Raw genomic sequence first — 18474 nt, 5'->3', positions numbered from 1 at the left:
GATTGCTGAAGGGTCTGACAAATTAGAGGCAGGGACTTAATGTGCAAGTCGTGCCCTGCTTTTAGCTGTTCAACCTGCCTCTGCATTGTCAGGAGCTTCATGGGGATGCAGTGGGGGAAAGGCTTGTTTTTGGCCTTTTTTCCTGTAGAATCATAGAATTATCGGGTTTGGAAGGGACCTCTGGAGATCATCTAGTCCAACCCCCCTGCCAGAGCAGGGTCACCTAGAGCAGGTTACACAGGAATGCGTCCAAGTGGGTTTTGAATGTCTCCAGAGTTGGAGACTCCAGCACCTCTCTGGGCAGCCTGTTCCAGGGCTCTGCCACCCTCAAAGTAAAGAGGGTGTACTGGAAAACACTGAGGCCCGGTGCCTGGCTGTAATGCCATGGTGTCACCTAACAGTAAGAGGTAAGAGCCAAGGACATACTGTAAGCCTGACCCATCACTATTTCCCTGATGCTCTGCTCCCTCTCTGCAGACCTGCCGTGGCTCTTTTCCTTGCTTGGACTTACCAGGGAGCTTGTGTTGTCTATATTCTTACACCAAATCATGTATTTACTGATGGAGGGGAAGGGAAGATTGTGTGTGTGCTGGATGCCTTTCTACTCTTTCATTAAAACTGTCTGATGTGGCATGCACTACCTGATGCAAATGTATCCATGATATTAGCCAGTCTTGACAGCTTTTATCTGGGTTGCAGCTATCTTGCTTAGGACCTGGCTCTGTCAGCGGTATTCCCAGATACCCGGTCATCTCTCAGTCTCTGCCTATTTTCAGGCAATGGTGACAGAGCAACATCTGATTTAGCTGGTTTTGAAATTATGAATGTTTCTGAAGACTGCTAACAGAAGAGCTTATGACAGTGTGTTACAAAGAGCCATGTGGAGTCACCTGTAGAAATGGGATTTCCCTCCATTCACGTTTTTGAGGATGCGGAAATGGACTACATTAAGTCATGAGCTATAATTTAGACAGTGAGAAGATTGCAGATTGATTCTATAAGGAGAAAAATCCCTTAAGGAAACACATTATGTCTATAATCCTGTCAGAAGATTAGAGTTTCAGTCAAAAACTAACTTATATAAATGGCTTAATAGTAAAGACTGTGCTAATAGAGGTAAGAAATGTATTTTGCTGAAGGCAACGAAAATTGTGGAACTTTGAGAAATGGTATTTCTTTTCATTTTGAGTAGACACAGTAGCAAAATGTTCTGAGCTATAATTAGTTGACCAGGACTCTTCTATTGCAACATTTGAAATAATAGTCATTACGTAGATTTGTGGTTGAAAGAATCCCAATGTGCTTAGCATTCACTTATATATTTGGGTAACATATACAGCCCTTAAGGCCGCAACTTCAGAGTGGGACTTGTTCATTATAGTTCGTAATTGTGTGAATATTACACTGCCACAATTAAAAAAAGAACTGATGTGGAATAGAGGTGCTTCAGATGACATTTTGAATATTCAGTGCTAGCAAACACTGGCTTGGAAGGGGGTTTTCCCTATCACTTTTGTTATGTGCATATATATATCTATATATATACTTTTTTTTTCCTGTTTTCTGTGGTTAGTGTGTAGAAAGCCCTACACTATCAAAGTTAGTTTACAATAGTGTATATTCCTCTTGTCAGAAAGATAAGTGAGTCGCAGCAGCAGCTGCTGCTTCTTTCTCCTGCTTTTGGTAGGGTACATCCTCCTTTTGAAAATGAGTTTTTGTTGAGAAGGTGGAACCAGGTATCCTCTTGCTTAGGAACTATGATATTGAGTGGAACAAATGGATGGACCCTTATTTTTTTAGTTGGCGTACACTTATGCAGCTCATCTTACATCAGTAATCAATGTAACCAATACATGCACAAAATGACACATACATTTATTTTGCAATTTGTTATGAAATAGTTGCAGCTACAGCATGAAGTTTGGCTGACCGCTTCCTGGTATCTGCGTCTCTCCCGGAGCACTGAGTGCTGGAGAGCCAAGGCTGGAGCTGGTATCAGCGAGGTGAAGTGTTAGTACGAGGCTTCCTGCTCTTCCTGAAGTTGCTCAACTTGTGTGAGGGAGGTCTAAAGCTGTCCCCGGAGGCCAGAAAGCCCCATTGCCAAAGTAGTCAACAGCTCTACCCTTTTCTCCTTCTGCTTTCTGTGCAGGCAGCATGCTGCACGAAACAGACCAAGACCAGACTGTAGTAGGGTAGCTCCTCTGGGTGAGAAACAGGCGGTTTTGATAAACCTTAATGTGCCCGTAAGGGCCTAAAAAGCACATAAAATCCTGCTGAAGCTAGCTTCTCCTGCTCTGTTTGAAAGTTCTAGCTTTAATGCTAGCAATATTTTCATCCTCCATCTGAGTAAGAGCTTGGGAGGATGTATCAGCAGTGAGTCCTCTGAGCAAAGAAGGCAGTAGCGAAGATAAAGATTTTGAAAATGAAAACATTTCCCTAATGTGGTCTCTAATGCCCTTTCAAAGCAGGTAGCAAAAGTGCTTTTCAGACAAGCTGCTGCAATTCAATTAGACTGACCTAATTTTTATTTCTTCTCTCTCTGCTACAGTTTTCCACGCTGATCCAATTTAACTTCCTTATCATCATGTTATGACCTTGGGTTACAGCACCATTAATTGACAGAATTTAAATATAGAAAATGTTCGCTGAATGGTTGTCTTGTGTATGTGCTCATCTGAGCTAAGAAAATGGAAAAAAGACTTTGATTTGGGCAGATAAAACTTTTTAGGAGGAAAGTAAACTCTGTTGCAGCCCAGAGGAAATGCTACTGGCTATGATTTATGCCATTTATATACTCTTTAATTAGAAGAAGTAGAGGTTATAGGCCCACTCTTCTATATTTATATTGTTATCTTTGTGCTGACTGCTCACAGTGACTTATTAAATGGCAAAAAACTCTCACTAAACACCTATAAACTCAGCTGTGCGCATCACATCCCACAGTTAGCAGAACTGGTTATGCATTTAAAGCAGTTTTAGCTAGAAATAGAAATTCTTACTGGATATTTCTTCAGCAGCATCTCTTTTCTTTATTTAACTTAATTAAAAGCCGCTTTAAAATGTATTGACGACATCAACATTTGGATGAGATTATGGAGTGATGGTTCTAGGTTCCAAGACTTTGAAATAAACGAAGGTTCTTTTCAAAGCATGAAATTACTTTTTCTTGCAACCTATTTCTTAATTTAAAATTGCTAATCCTATGAGACTGACAGTCCAAGCATCCGCTTAAGACTGAAGCCTTGTTTGCCCACAGAAACAGCACTGTTGTGAAGCAAGAGTAAACTAATCAAGATAAACCAATTTTAAATCAGTGCATCATTCTTATGCACGAAATTGCTTCAGTATAAGTATGCCAGTGCAACACGACACATTTTTTAGAGCTGTGTGTGTAGTACACACTGGTCTTTCCATGAGCTGCTTGAAGCAGTGGCTTTGCAGCTGAAGCAGTGCCATTGCAGCATTTAATACAGGCTGGATTCTTGCATCCCCTGTGCCAAGAGACCCCTGCAGTGCCCTCGTGTGAGACCGGCTTCCTTGGGTTTTGCTAGGTGTTGGTATTTACTTGCAAGCTGCATATGCAGGATTGAAACCAAAGGGTTAGTTTTAAATGGTGAGAGGCATCCTCACTGTCTGCAGTCTTTGACCTGTGAAGAAGGTCTCCAATTCAGGTATTTATTTTTCTGTTGTAGGTTTAACTTAACTAACTGGCATCATTTGTACATATTCCTGGGATTTTAAGCAGAGAATGCATAGGTTATTGTCAATCAGTGTTCCTTTTGATTTTACACTAACAAATGCTGTGTATCGCGTTTTGAATGAGTTTTGCCTAAATTTTGGAGTTGCTGAGGATGGTTAATTCTATAGCAAAAACTTTCTTTTCCTGCAATGTAATCAAATATGACCGGTATCAGTTCTTCAGTCATGTGATTTAATTCTCAGAATGGATCATTCCTCAGCTGTGACAAAATCTAATGTTTTAATGTTAAAATCAATTAAAATGAAAATCCTGGACTTTCATTACACATCCCAAAGCCAATATTGATGCAGTGCTTTTCTTTTTACAAATCACCTTTAATTGAGGGCCTAAGTGATCTATGGGAACTAAAAATGAGTATTATAACCAATAATAAGGACTTGTTTCCCCTCAACTGTTTAAGTTGTTTCTCAGGTCCAAGTGGCAGGGCCATCTGTATGAACTGGGGAAACTGGACGCCGCAAGGGTCTGTGCTGTCCCTTGCACTGCAGTGTTCTAGGTCTTTTGTTGTGGTGACTCACCATACACACTCCACAACATTTTAACATCTCGAGACATTCGGATTTATTGTATATATTTTTTTCAAACATCATGTAGTAATAAGGATGAATGGGGAATGGCAAGTTTGGTTTACAGAAGACACAAAAAATATAGCTTTGTTCCAGTTGACAAAACACACATTTTTGTTTGTGGTTTCTTTTTAAAATTCTCCATGACAAAAACATTTCCCCTTTAACTTTATAGAATGATCTTTGTGGTGATCTTTCCCTATCTGAGAGAGCTTTGAGGTTCTTGTACCCCTGGAAAAAACATCAGGGCTTAGTCTTTGTGTTACTTGTCAGGCTGCCAGTTTGATTTCCAAAGAACAGAGTTCCTTTCCCGGGTTGGATCACAATGCTGGTAAGATGAGATGGTGAAGCGACAGGGAAGTGGTAGAGTTGCTGATGGAGACCCAGATATCTGCTAGATTCTATCAAATCCTGCCTTGTTCATGTCAAAAACACACCAGAATTCATTTCAGCTAGGACGGACTGGCGAATCTGCATAAAAACGTAGCTGATGCTTTCCTAACCCTTCTGCTATCTCATCAAGTTTCAGTCTACATGGCTCATTGTGATGAGGTGAGGAAGGGGTCTGGAAGAATAAGATATTTTGTACTTTACAGAAAAGAAGTCTTTTTCACACTGTGCTATCTGGCATATTGCTTCTTGAAATCCTTTAAATGTAGCAAGCTGATGTATTTATTTTCTCTGTAGCAAAAACTTTCTTGCAGCAAAAGTGACACGAGTGACTTGCAGTGTATTTTCATGTCACAACTAAATTTCTGTGATGCTGAAAGGCTGACAAGAGATGGCCCTTTTCTCACCTATTCCTTGTGCTGTGCTGTATGTATTCAAAAGGACAAAAAGTCCTGAATTTGAAGATTCACAATGAACAAAAGTCCTGGAAAAAAAACCCCTCACTCTGCTGTGGCTAGAGCTTAATCTGAGCCTATAAAATGAGAGCCTGTGAACCAGAGGGCTTGACACCTGCTGAAACCATTGCATTGTCCTAAGACAGCTGGAGTTGAGGGTGCCTTGAAGGTGTCCCCTTGGGCACTGGCTCTGAGAGCAGCATCTGGTGGCGCCTAGAAGTGGGTGGTAGAGGTTTTCCCCAGAGGTGAGAGGACAGAGAAGCAGCTCGCTGCTGATTTTGTCCTTTCTTCCTCTAACAAAGGAGTCTGCGTATTCACGTGGTGTTTAATAGTCAGAGAACAACCAGGGAGTTTGCAAAACAAGCCTGCTGTTCAGTTTGCAATGCCTGTGCTGTTGTGACATTGTCTTAAAACATCAGCCCTGCTGCAGCCTGTGCGGGAAGAGGGGAGTGCAAACTCATCACTGTTGTTCCTTCTGGAAAGGAATACGTTGGAATATGTTGCATGTAATGTTGTACAGAAGAAACAAAGCTTGGCTAGATCAAGCTATTTTGAAAGATTCACTGATTATTTTTTTTTATTTATTACTTTTTCAGATAGTAGAAAGTTTTACAGACATGAAGGAAGTGTGAAAACTTGGGAACTAGGGCTTAGGGAAAGGATGTCTCCATAGGCTAAGCCTAATAATAAGGAAACAGGGTGCAAACATTAATATTAGGGCAATTAGCTGCGTGTTTTGGGTGGAGCAATGATTGGGGAGGACAGCTTTGTGATTAAGAGGCCTAACTAACACCCAGCAGTTTGTTTGTGGCTTCCCTGCTGGTGCTGCCTGCCCGTGATCTCCATTGCCCCAGCGGTGGGTGGGCTGCAGGAGTGGTCTGCGGAACACAGCTCCAGCCCAGCTCCCACAGTGGACAAGTGGCTCACAGGTAGTTAGCGATAGAACAAGAGGGAATGGCTTCAAGCTGCAACAGGGTAGGTTTAGGCTGGACACTAGGAAAAAAATCTTCACAGAAAGAGTGGTCAGACACTGGAATAGGCTGCCCAGGGAGGTGGTGGAGTCACCATCCCTGGATGTGTTTAAGACTTGTTTAGATGTGGTGTTAAGAGATACGGTGTAAGGGAGAACTTTGTAGAGTGGAGTTGATGGTTGGACTCGATGATCCCAAGGGTCTTTTCCAACCTAAATGATTCTGTGATTTCTATGATTTTAAGTGCCACATCATGGCAGAACAACTCACAAAAGCCTACCTTGCTGTGTGGGATACTAGTGCCTATTATGTATAAGGTTTTGCCCTGCAAAATCTGTGTAGCTGTCTAAAGTCCTGTTGCTGGGCTTCACAGCAGCATGCTTATGGCAGGTAACCTTCGGTCTGGGCAACGCAGTTTGACAGACACGTTGTTGAAAGGAACTTAACGTTCACAAACCTAGTGTTTCCTTGACCTTGAAGAGTCGCAACTGCTCTGGGTGAGCTCTGAGCCCACCTCATGCGCAGGGCAGACACCAGAGCCCACTGCTATCAAAGCAACATGAGGCAGTGGCCACCACACATTGTGCAGTAACCTCATGATGTCGCCCATCACTTAAGATTTCAGGTACCTCTTAACGTGGAGGTTAAGCGCCACCTGAATCCAAAGGGATTAAAACCCAGAGCATTTATTTCTCAGGGATAGTATATTCTTTACTAATAAGCAAGATGGGATTGGGTTATGCTTCTATATTCTCCCTAAAGTAAGCAGGTGCCAGAAGTCTGGATCCAGTTTGGAGCTCTCTAGGTAATCTATAAATGTTTAAATAGGGTATGTCTTATTAGGTGTCTCTGTGACAGCCAGAGTAATGAGGCCTTTATCGCATCTGGTGCCTGTAGATGCTGCTGTAACACAAACAAGGAAATACGGCAAAAAAATGAAGGTAACTCAGAGGTAAAGCACCTACAGCCTCTTTATATGGGGAAATCCTGCAAGAAGGGAGGGGGCAAAAGCTCTAAAGTATAATGGGAGCTGGGTAATTGCACGCTGTGAATAACAAACACCTTAGTCTTCCAGGCATCTCACCTGGATGCTTCAAAAAGGCCATTCATGGAAAGCTTTGTGGCAATTAATTGCAATCTTTGCTTCCATATAGAGATCTTCAGGCCTCCTGGAAAGCAAAATAAATGCCTGGAGAAAGAAGAAAGGTGAAGCGCAGACTCTGTTTCAGGCATGCCTTTGTTACCAGGCCTTTCAAAAGGGCTCATTGACAGGAGTGCTGTCTTGTTTGTGTTGCTTTCTGCTGGACTAGAAATAGATGTTTTAGTGGGAGAAAAGTGTATTGGCTCAAAGAGGAGAAGATTTTCTCAAATCAGGTTTTTCCAGGTGTGCTATTTTTTTTCCATGGGAGGAAAGTAGCAAAAGATCTCTCTGTGTGGGAAGGTGGCATGGGAGGGGGGTAAAGACAGTTCTGCAAACAGCCTTGTTTCAAGTACCACCGTAGAGAGAGACTGCAGATTTTTGGAGACTGGGATCCATGTGGTAGGTGGGAGGGCATTTCTGTGCTATTGATTAATTCCAAATTGTGTGGGAATTTCTTGGCATAAATGAATGGGGTCTTTGCCAATTTAAGCTTAATTTTTCTTCTGTAAAATGAGCTGTGAGAGCTGTGTGATGAGGAAGTTTTGAGGATGAAGGACTCCAGAATCTGCAGGGCTTTGTGGAGTTAACCTTTCCATTTACCTGGGAGAGGGAGCATGGCTTTTACTGGGCGGTAGTATATTTACTCACGTAGTTTCTTATGCAAAGTTTCCAGAGCGTTATTCAAGAAACCCTGTATATCTCCTGGAGCACAAAAGGCTTTTTAATGATATCTTTGGATATTATGCTCCTTACTGGAGATGCCATGGAGATGAGGAAAACCAAAACAACCCGAATAAAGTACAAATCCTGCAGGGTAACTTGCACAGATTGGGAAACAGAAGGCCAAACCTAGAAAACAGGTGGCTCTTGATGGACTCAGTCCTTGGGTTAGAGAATTTATGCCAGTATCTAGGTGAGCTGTTCAACTGCGTTAGCGCTACACTGCACAGTGAGCTCTGTGGACAGAGGAGTATTGCAGGCTGTAGGAATGTGAGATAAAGTAGAACTGAACCGGCCAGAAAAAAAATCTGTTTTACTGAACAAAGAAATCTCAGTCTATGATTAACTTTATTTCATGTCAAGAGTAGAACATACAAATCTAGGCTCTTTCATGGCCTGATACTGAACAATACAAGCCCTGTAGCACGGAGAGCATACCACTGCTGGATTATCTGTCCTAAACGTACTTTAGAGAAATTCAGTCAGGTTTACTTTATCCTAACAAATACTCATTTAATGCAACTGTTACAGCAGTGTAAACCACAGATTTGCAATAAGCCATGATTCTGGGGCTCATCTGAAATACTGGCCTTATGAAACAAATTTTTGCAGATTTGTCTTTTTTGCACCAAGCTGGAATGATACAGAGAATGGAAAATAATTTCATAAGATTAGAAGAATCGGTAGTTTACAGACTTCAAAATCGCGTGACAAAGGCAATCTAACATTTCTGGTAGCTTAGCAGGTTAAGGCAACTCATCAGGTTTGGGAGGAAAACATGAAACTTCAACTCTTTGAAGGGCAAACAGAACCCACAGGGAAGAAAGTCAAAGTTGGTTTCATTGTTTCAAAGGAAATTTAAGTAGATACAGGGAAAAAGTTGTATTTTGTGTGGCTGACAGGCTGGAAAATCTTTTGTGCAGATTTCAAGTTATAAACGGATCTTCAAAGTGGAATGTAAACAGAAGGAAAAGATACTGAAACCTGTTTATAAATAGCTTGAGTTTGCAAGAGTTACATCCTTTGTTTGTTACTGCTAGCCCGAAGTGAATTCTACACAGAGGATTAGGTATGACCCACAAAGCACATGCTGTAAATTCATAGTTTAGCCCAAACATATATTTTCCTGGCAAGACTGAAATAAAATGCCATGAATTACCAACTCAGCCTTCTGCCCAAATTCATGGCTCCTAGCAGGTCTGAGAATCAGGAAGCTGTGCATGGGGCACAGCGTTTGGGCTAAGGCATATACAGAAGAATGGAGTGGGAGAAGTAAATGTAAAGCTTGGAGAACAATATAGTTAATGCAGATGAGTCAGTGGATTTGAAAGAAAAATTTGATTTTGCTCATCTTAAAAAAACGAACCTCGAACTCAAACTTTCTTTACCCATTTATCCTGCATGTAAACAGTGGTAAAATCAATTTTATCACTTTCATCATTATTTCTTATCCCTGTTGCATTTTAATTGGATCACAACATGAAATTCAAATAAGTAATATAGCTTGTGTTGCAACACCGGAAGAAGATCCTTTCCTCAGCAGAATAATTTGTCATGTTCTGGGAGAAAATTTGGTTTATTTTGTGACCAAAATGGTAATACTGCTAGTTATGTCAGATAGTAGTGGTCCACGGCTTTTATGAATGCCTAGCATGTACGGGCACCAAATGTTTAGAATCTGTATTTCAGTGAATGGTATGGCTCAAGCAGTTATTTCTGAGATAATCTCATAGCCTGTAAGTAGAACTGCTTAGACCCAGTCAGATAAGGGGATGTTTGAGAAGGATCAAATACGTACACGAAAAATAGGAATCCTTCTAAAACAGTATAAGGTATATAAATTGTTTTCTTTATCAGGTTATATCTGTATCAGATCTCAGATCAGACATAGCCTGAAAGATATTAATACACCTGGTTTTCCTTCACCCTTTTTTTTGGGGGGGGGAAGGGGTGGTGGTGGTGTCTTTCTCCCAGTTTCATTGCTCAAGATGCTCCCCCTACACAGTACTGCTTCTACATAACACGTGTGGGAAACATACTAGGACGCATTTTTTACCTCATTGTTACCGAACGTTTCACGTAAAGAATGGTCGGCAGAGAGTAGAAAAGCAGGGGATTATTTGCTATATAGTTACAAAGTACTGTAAAAACGGATAACAAAACTTTTAAAGCAGAAAAATACAGAAAACACTAAAAGTCACACTCAAGAATCTTCAAGAAAAGACTCTGATACAATACCTTAATAAAGACCCTTTTATGTGATATGACTTTTTCTCTTATACGAGTTCTTTTTGACTCAAAGGGTTTTTCTTTCCTTTTAAATACAGCACTTAGATTAATGTGTAAAGCATAGAGATAATTTAATCTAGAGCCGTTTAGAGTGCCTGTGAACTTTTCCATTTGGTTATTTTAAACCAATTTCCTTCACAGACATTGAGTGATGATGGGCAGCTAAGGGAACGATTAGACACACCAATTTCGTGAACAAGAGTAAAGAGTTTTTATGCTGTAATTACAATAATTATTTCTCAGCACAAGGCAAATCCAAAGTATTGACCACCGCAATAAAAAGGTCAAAATGTGGCTAAGATATAGTAATGGTGAGATAGCAGTGAAATACAGCTGCATTTCTGTTGTATTATTGCTTATCTTGATTGTATTTGCAATCTTTTTCAGTCTCTCAGTAGAACAATACTTGAAAGCTATAGGAAAAGTATTCACTGCCTTAAAAGACTAAAGACTTCATGTTGTCTGGCACCTAGCCAGTTTAGTAATCTTTTTTTTTTTTTAATCCTATGCAAAAGAATGGGCTGTATTCACTGAAATTATCAATGAACATTGCACAATTAAGTCTGACTTGTGGGACTGTGTTTTGGCAGCGAATAGCTCGTGAGGCTGTATGCTAACCACAGGCTGACGTTTCCAGCAGAACTCCTTGTTCCAAAGAGTTTATGCCATGGCAATAAACGGTGTGTCTCAGGTAGCTCTATCGTAAAGCAAATGCCTGCTGCCTGTGTGTTAGAACTTTATTTATTGGCCAGTCTGACATATTGCCCCATGACAAGAAAGTGAAAGTTATTGACACTGGTTTGGATTTTTAAATTGTGTTAGTCTCCAGAGGCAGATTTGTCTCTTGGAGGATTTGGGAGACCTGGATTAAAATTCTGGCTGCTGCACAGAGTACAGGGTTGATTTAGCTCCTTGCTTGTCAAACCTGGCCTCCCCGCCCCAAAATGTGGGTAACAATATGTGCTTTAAGGTGCTCTTTTGCTCTCTCCAGGAGGAAAGTCCAGCCGCATTGATTTCAGTGGTGCCACTGTAAAGCTTTACCGTGGAAGGACAGCAGAGAAATGAAACAAAGCTAAGGCTGTAATTTGATGAATACTTGGTGCTGGTATTAGCCGTGAAAGCAGCAAGCTGGCCTTCCCCTAGCATCTAGCTCTTTGTCCTTGGCTTTGCTCTGTTTTCTTAAACTGTCTTTGGGGTTTTTTGATCATCTCTGCATTAGTAAATCCCTGTGTTTGTAGTCTATATAAACAGAAAGTGAATAGAAATGTTTTTATAGAAGGTAATTAATTGGATAATTGCACTTGGATAATTGCACTGAGCATTAGTTTTTAATGTGTATTGATAAATATGGACTAGCCTTCTAGCAATCTGTGTGCATTCATCCAAAGCAATGGAAACTATTCCCAAGTGATTTTAATTTAAAAAGAGATGTTAAGCACAGAAATCGGACATTGCACATGGCTGTAGCTTCCCAGGCCCCTGGAGGCCTTCAGTTTAGGTCTGATGACCATAGCTTTTGTTTCATTTACATTGCAGATGAAAGCTTACGGTATTTTTGGTCTTTATCCACGTTTGCCTCTGAAACAGTGCCTGGCAGTAGAATCTGTATCTTTGCTGCACAGACATTGCCTATTCATTACTAATGTTCAGTGGAGACATACACGTACGCTGACAAGAGAAATGCAGGGCTGATATCAAGCCGTGCAACATCTGCTAAATTCACATGGGGAAAAGGAATACGAAAACAAATACACAAAGGGCACAGCTACTGAGATGGTAAATATTGTTTTTTCCATGCCACACCCAAACCAAAAATAGAGACAGAGGGGCCCTTAACAAAGCTTTATTCAGGTTCCTGACAGCTGACAGTAACTGCTTGTTTTCCACTGAGCTCCAAGTGAACAAGACTGACAGCTTACTTCAAAAGCCTGAATTTGCCTGAGACTTATTCTTCTTTTCCTATGAGTAGATGAGAAGAATAGCTCCATGGAAATTAGTAGTGTTAAAATCATGCAAAAGCGATCACTATCAAGCTTGCACGCCGTAAGAGGAGTAAGAGCTGATAACGCTTTTTTGGAGGGGAAGAAACTGTGTGTAATGTGGAGCGGTGTGGATTAACTAGGTGGGCAAGAGGAGCAGCAGGCAAGGGAGCCCAAGGGCTGGCTGCAGTCCTGGAGCTGGGAGGTGCCCTGGCATGGCGGGCCTTGGGAGGGCCCCTGCTCTACCTAGGCGACTGTAGGAGGGAGAGGAGGAAATTGTTGGGTGGCTGTGTCAGGGCATAGGTGGTGCTTTCTGCATCTGAGGTGCTTAATAAGGTAGATAAAGCTGGGCGCTCCCGAAGCTACCGCTGATAAAACAGCGTTGCAAAGTGGCTGTGGGATGAAGGGGGAAGTGAGTGTAATACAGCCCAGTCGATAAATACAGTAAGTGCAATAAATACAGTGGGGAGGATAGGCAGTCAGGGGAGGAACAGACCAAAGCCTGACAGGTCCTCAGGACTGTGGGAATGTGGGTCCATACGGCTCGTTTGGGACACTCCCCGCCTCTCCTGCCTGAAAGCTGCCTTCAGAGACTCTGCATCAGAGTGTATTGAGAGGGGACGTTAATGCCAACCTGCCTGGGCAAAGTGCCTTAACATCCAGATGCACCTGTCTTGAGCGCGGGAGATCGGGCAGAAGTGGAATAATCTGTTTTCATACGGTCTGGAGAGCTTCTGTCTAGCACAGGCAAACCTGTGCAGCTGCCCTGCTGTCCTCCCTGCTGGCAGCGGTGTGCTGGGTAGCACCGCCACACACCAGGCTATTGCTTTTTTCCTGGCCTCTGTTGTTAGCGTGAGGACTTGATACTGGAGCCAGTATGAAAAGTTCCCAGGGTGGACTTCAGGTTGAAAGGGTTTTCTGTCGTTGGGTGTGTGTTCTTTACGTGGGCTGCTCGTGTCCTTGTTACTCAGCTCTTTCAGAAGATTGTCTGCTATAGCGAGGCATGGGACCTTGTTTACATAAAGTCAGACAATTAACTGCTCTTTAATAGAAATACACATCTATATTAAATAGTTGGGAAATGACGCAAAGTTAAACCAGGCTCAGTTGGTAACACCCAAAAAAATCAAGCCCCAAGGAGATGGCTTACTCCTCGCTATCCCAAATGGAAAAGTAACTTATGTGAATTAATAATAGAATATTCAACCAGAAGTATTTTTCTAACCAGAAAGCATCTGTGGCTTTGCAGCAAACATCTGTGGTTAGGGTGAAAAAATGGAAGTTAAATAAACTTGTATCAAAACTGCAGACAGAAAAACGTCATACAAAAAAGAAAACTTGGGTCTTTTTTCCCTGCTTCCTGCTGTAAGTGATTAAATGTTTAGTTTCCAAACAATGTACTCGGCTCTTAATAAAATTTTAAAGTTCCTCCATATGTCTAAATGAAAGTGACTCAGAGGAGAGCTCACAGGAAAACTGCTGCCTTTTTTTTCCCCTTTCCAATAATCTCTTTTGACCTTTCTGCCGAAACTCATTTATTTTGTCCATTTTGATAGCAAACTTTCAATAAATAAAACTACATCGTGTTTTATACCTATTGTCCTTAGCAATACATCCTGCTTGCCAGCACTCTTCTGTAGCTCAGAAAAAAAATCAACAATTGCAGTGTATCGTTGCTTGGACCTGAAGTTTTGATGTTACTTCTCTAGCACGAGCAGGTGCTACATGAGGTGCTCCTGATTAAGGAGCAGTGGGGATTTGGCCTCCTGCTCTGCGGTAGCCATGCCCTCTCCATGACAACTTCGTTGTGTGGAAATCACGGGCATACTCTGCTGACAGGTGACCGTATCTAATTCTCAGATGAACAGGGTCTGAAGGAGGAATTGCAACTTCCAAGCAAGTATTTATTGCCTGAGTACATTTCATTGTGTTTCAGTGGGTTGTGTGTGTTGAGTCCCCCCCACCCCAAGTCTTTTGTGAAATGATATCAGTGGAAAATGTAGACAATGCTAAGGCCATGTTTAACTAGATGCTGTGCAAACATAGCAAGAGACCATCCCTTCCTGAAAGACGTGAACGAAGGCTTTCATTCAGTAAAGCCTGAGAGCAAACACTTAGTTTAAGTAAGTTTGTTTCCTTGATATCAGCTACAAACAACAGTGTGGTTAGAGAAGGTCCTCAGCGCTCACAAGTGTCTACCTTGTGTGGAGACCACTTTCAACTGGGCTTTTCAAGGAAGCCACAGTTCCCTTCACTTGCAGGTCTTGCTCTATCTTCCCACCTACCTAGAGCTGTGCAAAAATCATCAGGTTGATGATTTTCATTATGAGCCTTAAATCTGGTACGAATTTCCTGAGATTTGCAAGCTTTTTGGAAGATCTGGATTGACTTTTGACCAATGCTTGTCTTAGCTCTGGTTTTGGGGTAGAGAAGACTATTTCAAACTTCTGGTAGTGTTTTGATTTTTATGTTTGCTTGACTTCTCCCAAAATCCAAGTGAAAAAATGTCTTTTAGGTTTCCGATAATCTTGGTTTCCAAGAACCTCTCTCTTTCCTTGTTTGTGAGCAGGAAGTATTTGATTTTTATGTCTTTCCCATGAAGCAATGCTATGTTTTACTCAATGTGACAAAGCAAGAGAATAGGTTGGTTTGTTTCATCAGAAAAAAAAGTAATAATTAGAGCAGTACAAATTCCTGTAATAAGTGTAAAATTGTGGGTATAAAACCCATCTGAACTATTAGGGTGTTAAACAGCAAGTGCCTCATTTGTATTCCTTTCTTTAGGAAAGGAGTTATGGTTCGGTCTCATTCAATGCACAGTCTGTCTTTCTGATCACAGAATAACTTCAGTGTTCATTCCACCTTCCATCCTACAGAGATACTTTGCGTAATTAACATTCAACAAATGCAACTACTGAGCTACTAAGTGCTGGTTTACCAAGACACGCCCAATTTGTACAAACATTTCTTAAAAGAGCCTGGCCATGGCAGGCTGTTCCTACCGTGTCAGGTGCAACGTTCCTCCTCAATGAAAACTTGTGTAATAGGTTGGCTGTTTACTTGGGAGCTGGTGCGTTCCCCTCACTCCCCTGAGATTTAAATTTAGCTTAGCAAATAAGCCACTTATCTACAAGAGCTTCTAAATAGATTTTTGTAAATAATTTAAGTTCAGAGGTGAGTTATAGTAAATTTGGAACAGTTCTTTTAAGGTGTTACTGGCTTCTTGCTACATTCCCACTAGCGCAGTTGGGAGCCACTCTGCTGGGAGTTTAGGAGTACAATAAGTTTGATAAAAAGATTTTTTTGGTGTCTTAAGCTGAATATACTAGGCCACACTAGGATCTTTGTCCTCCTCAACATTAGACCTCAACATAGACATGTTTCAAGATGGGCATCCTGAAAGTGAATGACAATATTAATTTTTTGAAGCACTACTGGTAAACTTGTTTGGGCTCAGATGTTCTCAAATTTATTTTAAGTACTGCTAATGAGAAACCCCTTTTTTTGCAAAGAAAGTTGAGAGCTTATCTGAAGCAAGTTGCTGTAGGTATTATTATTCTCTGCTTCTTTTTAGTATCCCCTAGCATTATGTGGGAAGAAGAAAAAGACATGGGCTTTATATAATAAACTAAGGAAAAAATTAATTGCTTGCAATCACCACTCAACCATTGTAGGAGTAAACCAATAAACACCACTTGCTGCCTTTGTGCAGTGGGAGTCCCCAGGGGGTGGAAATCTTATGGTGCACTAGAGATCTTTTTGTAAATATAGATTCTGTAGCTTTATAGAGTGTAGTCTCTAACTAAATTCCTATAAAGGGATTAAAATAATAAGAACACTGAAAACAATTACAGTTTAAAGAAAAATTGTGATGAGAAAAAGATCTTAGTTATAAAAATGCTAATGTGGTACCCTGGAAAAATCCTTCAGCATAAGTAAAAAAAAAAAAAAAAAAAAACCCAAAAAAAACCCAACTGCAATATTGCCAACAATTGCCAGTGAAACTTTATTACTCCATGTGAAAATGGATATGCTTTAATGTAATTTAAAATCTCGATTAACTGTGTTTTAACTGACTTTCCTGTGACTCCCTATTTTGTAAATTTTTCTCCTTTTATGGAGCACTGTAATACTCCCCATCTGCCTTTCATTTGCTTTTGTAAGGTTTGGTTTTTGTTTTTTTTTTAATGTACCAAATTCGAGGAGAGACAATCAGAAATCGTGTGAGTTCAGTGAGGAAGCCACATCCTTTAAAATACATTTGGATTGAAGTGACTGAAACAATGTGCAATTCATGGCATAAGTAAAGTCAGAAGAGTTCTAAATCCCTTCGTTTCAGACATCAAAGACATATTAACTCCCCCTTTGCCTCACGTACTCTAACACAACCATTTCAATAACTATGAAATCTTTAAAAATATTACTTTTAAAATAGATTTAGCTTTAAAAAGTTGCTTCGTTTGGATTTCCGCTGAGCCAACTGTGTTTCTGAGTATAAAAACAACACTGACTCTACAACAGGTGGAACAAGTAAGATTAGATATTTTCAGGATCAAACTGTTAAACTATTTTGAAAGCTAAAAAAGAAAGAGAGTGCAAAATATGCCCTGTAAACAGTTTCTCTTGAAAGCACAGCATTACAAGTTTAAAGGAAGAAGAACTTTTCCTACCTGTAGCTTTTGTGCGGATCAGGAAGTGTAGCTTTTTTCTGATTACAATCTTCCATGGCTTAGCTTGGCTTCTGCATTTGAATGTTAAATATGTAAGAATGCCTTGTTTAGCTTGGGAGTTTGCATGACCTCTTAATGAGACACTGTAGTTAGTGTCATTGGGTATTAAGGCATCATGTGACTGTAGATGAAAATAAAATCCTTTAAAGTTTGCATTTAATACTTCCTAGAATCTGTAACCCTTTACCTGCAAGCTGGATAAAAACCTGATAGAGCTCACTGTTTTCTGGCCAGGGTTAGAAAAAGGAGAAGAGCAAGAACACATGCCAAATAATTCCTTTTCCTCTGGGACAGTTGCTTACAATAACCACAACAAAGTCCGAGCCTGTCAGTGTATTAATGCCGTCATTTGCATATTCTTAAAATTAAATCTCCCCACGTCAGAAACGGCGCTGGAGGGATTTGGCAGAAAGTTGCTCTGTTATGTTTTGCCTAGCAGCGCCATTTGATCCCTGCTGTTTTGGGGGTTGCTCTACAGGGGAGCTCTGCTCTGTGGTATATTTGCAGGCATCGCATCACATTTACCTGTGAAAGTTGCAGACTTTCCTGGAATCATTTTGGTTTGGGTGTGGTGTTTCCAGAAGTGATATGAAAGAAGTTCTGCTGCCACAATCCAGTTAGGATAGTGTTCCCTGTGCAGGAGGAGAGATTTAACTTAGGCATTATCTGCAAGCATCTGGATCCGGTGTTTTCCAGCTGTAATCTTTAACGTATATCGATGTACCTGGAAACTGTAAAAAAAAAAAAAAAAACAACCAACCCTCCCGGAAAGAACTGGCACTAAACATTGCATCATCTAACTGCTGTGTCACGGCCGGGGGGTCCAAAGCAGCGCTACCAGAGTTTACTCAATAATACTTTGAAAATGTTCTACTAAAGCCTTTGTTTGTTTGTTTGTTTGTGGTGATAAGTCTCGTGGAAGCAGTTATACGAGGTTCGGCTGCTGTACCTGTAGGTGTGCTGTCCTTGCCCTAAATAATGGTGGATTTCGGGTTGCCTCCCTGCCTGGCGGGGGTTGCATCCTTGCCCTCCCCGTGTAAGGGGCGTGCTGGAGTCCCGCTTCCCTTTCTCATGCAAAGTATCCTCCTGAAATCCCACTCCAGCAGCGTGCGGGGTTTGCCCGGTTGTGCTTCCCCTCTGTATGCGCTGCGCTCAGCTAAAGATGAGACCGTCAAACTCATTTCAGCAGTGGGCTGAGGGCAGGCGGGTCCCTTGCCGGGGCGCAGACTCACCTGCGCTGCCTGGCCCCCGCCGCCCTCTGCGGCACCGCCACCCCGGCCTGGCACATCGGATGCCACAAAACAAATTAATAAAGGCTGCTTTGGATAAGCTTATTTTAAAAGCAGAGAGCTACGGCAGAACGCAAAGGCCAAATATCATTTACAGTCTGTGAGCTAGTGAACTGCAAAGCTCTGCAACAGCTCTTTGGCAGATTTTTTGGCTTTATTTTTATTTTTATTTTACTATTCCTGA

At 41.3% G+C, this 18474-nt stretch overlaps 1 protein-coding gene across 4 annotated transcripts in view; it reads right to left on the bottom strand.

Moving 5' to 3' along the window:
* The window catches only part of PGCKA1 (PDCD10 and GCKIII kinases associated 1), a 46467-nt gene extending 28662 nt beyond the window's left edge, over positions 1-17805 (bottom strand). For 2 of the 4 annotated variants that reach the window (XM_074587786.1, XM_074587787.1), the window contains exon 1: positions 16942-17044. The gene's annotated coding sequence lies outside the window, so the exon portion shown is untranslated. Of the gene's footprint in view, positions 1-16941; positions 17079-17526 lie in introns of those variants that run through there. The other 2 variants (XM_074587785.1, XM_074587784.1) reach the window with 2 other exon arrangements.
* Between the last annotated feature and the right edge of the window lie 669 nt (positions 17806-18474).

Source organism: Larus michahellis, chromosome 5 (genome assembly GCF_964199755.1).
Source record: "Larus michahellis chromosome 5, bLarMic1.1, whole genome shotgun sequence".
Taxonomy (NCBI): Eukaryota; Metazoa; Chordata; class Aves; order Charadriiformes; family Laridae; genus Larus; species Larus michahellis.
The sequence above is the reverse complement of the archived record's forward strand: the minus strand, read 5'-3'. Positions and strand labels throughout refer to the sequence as shown.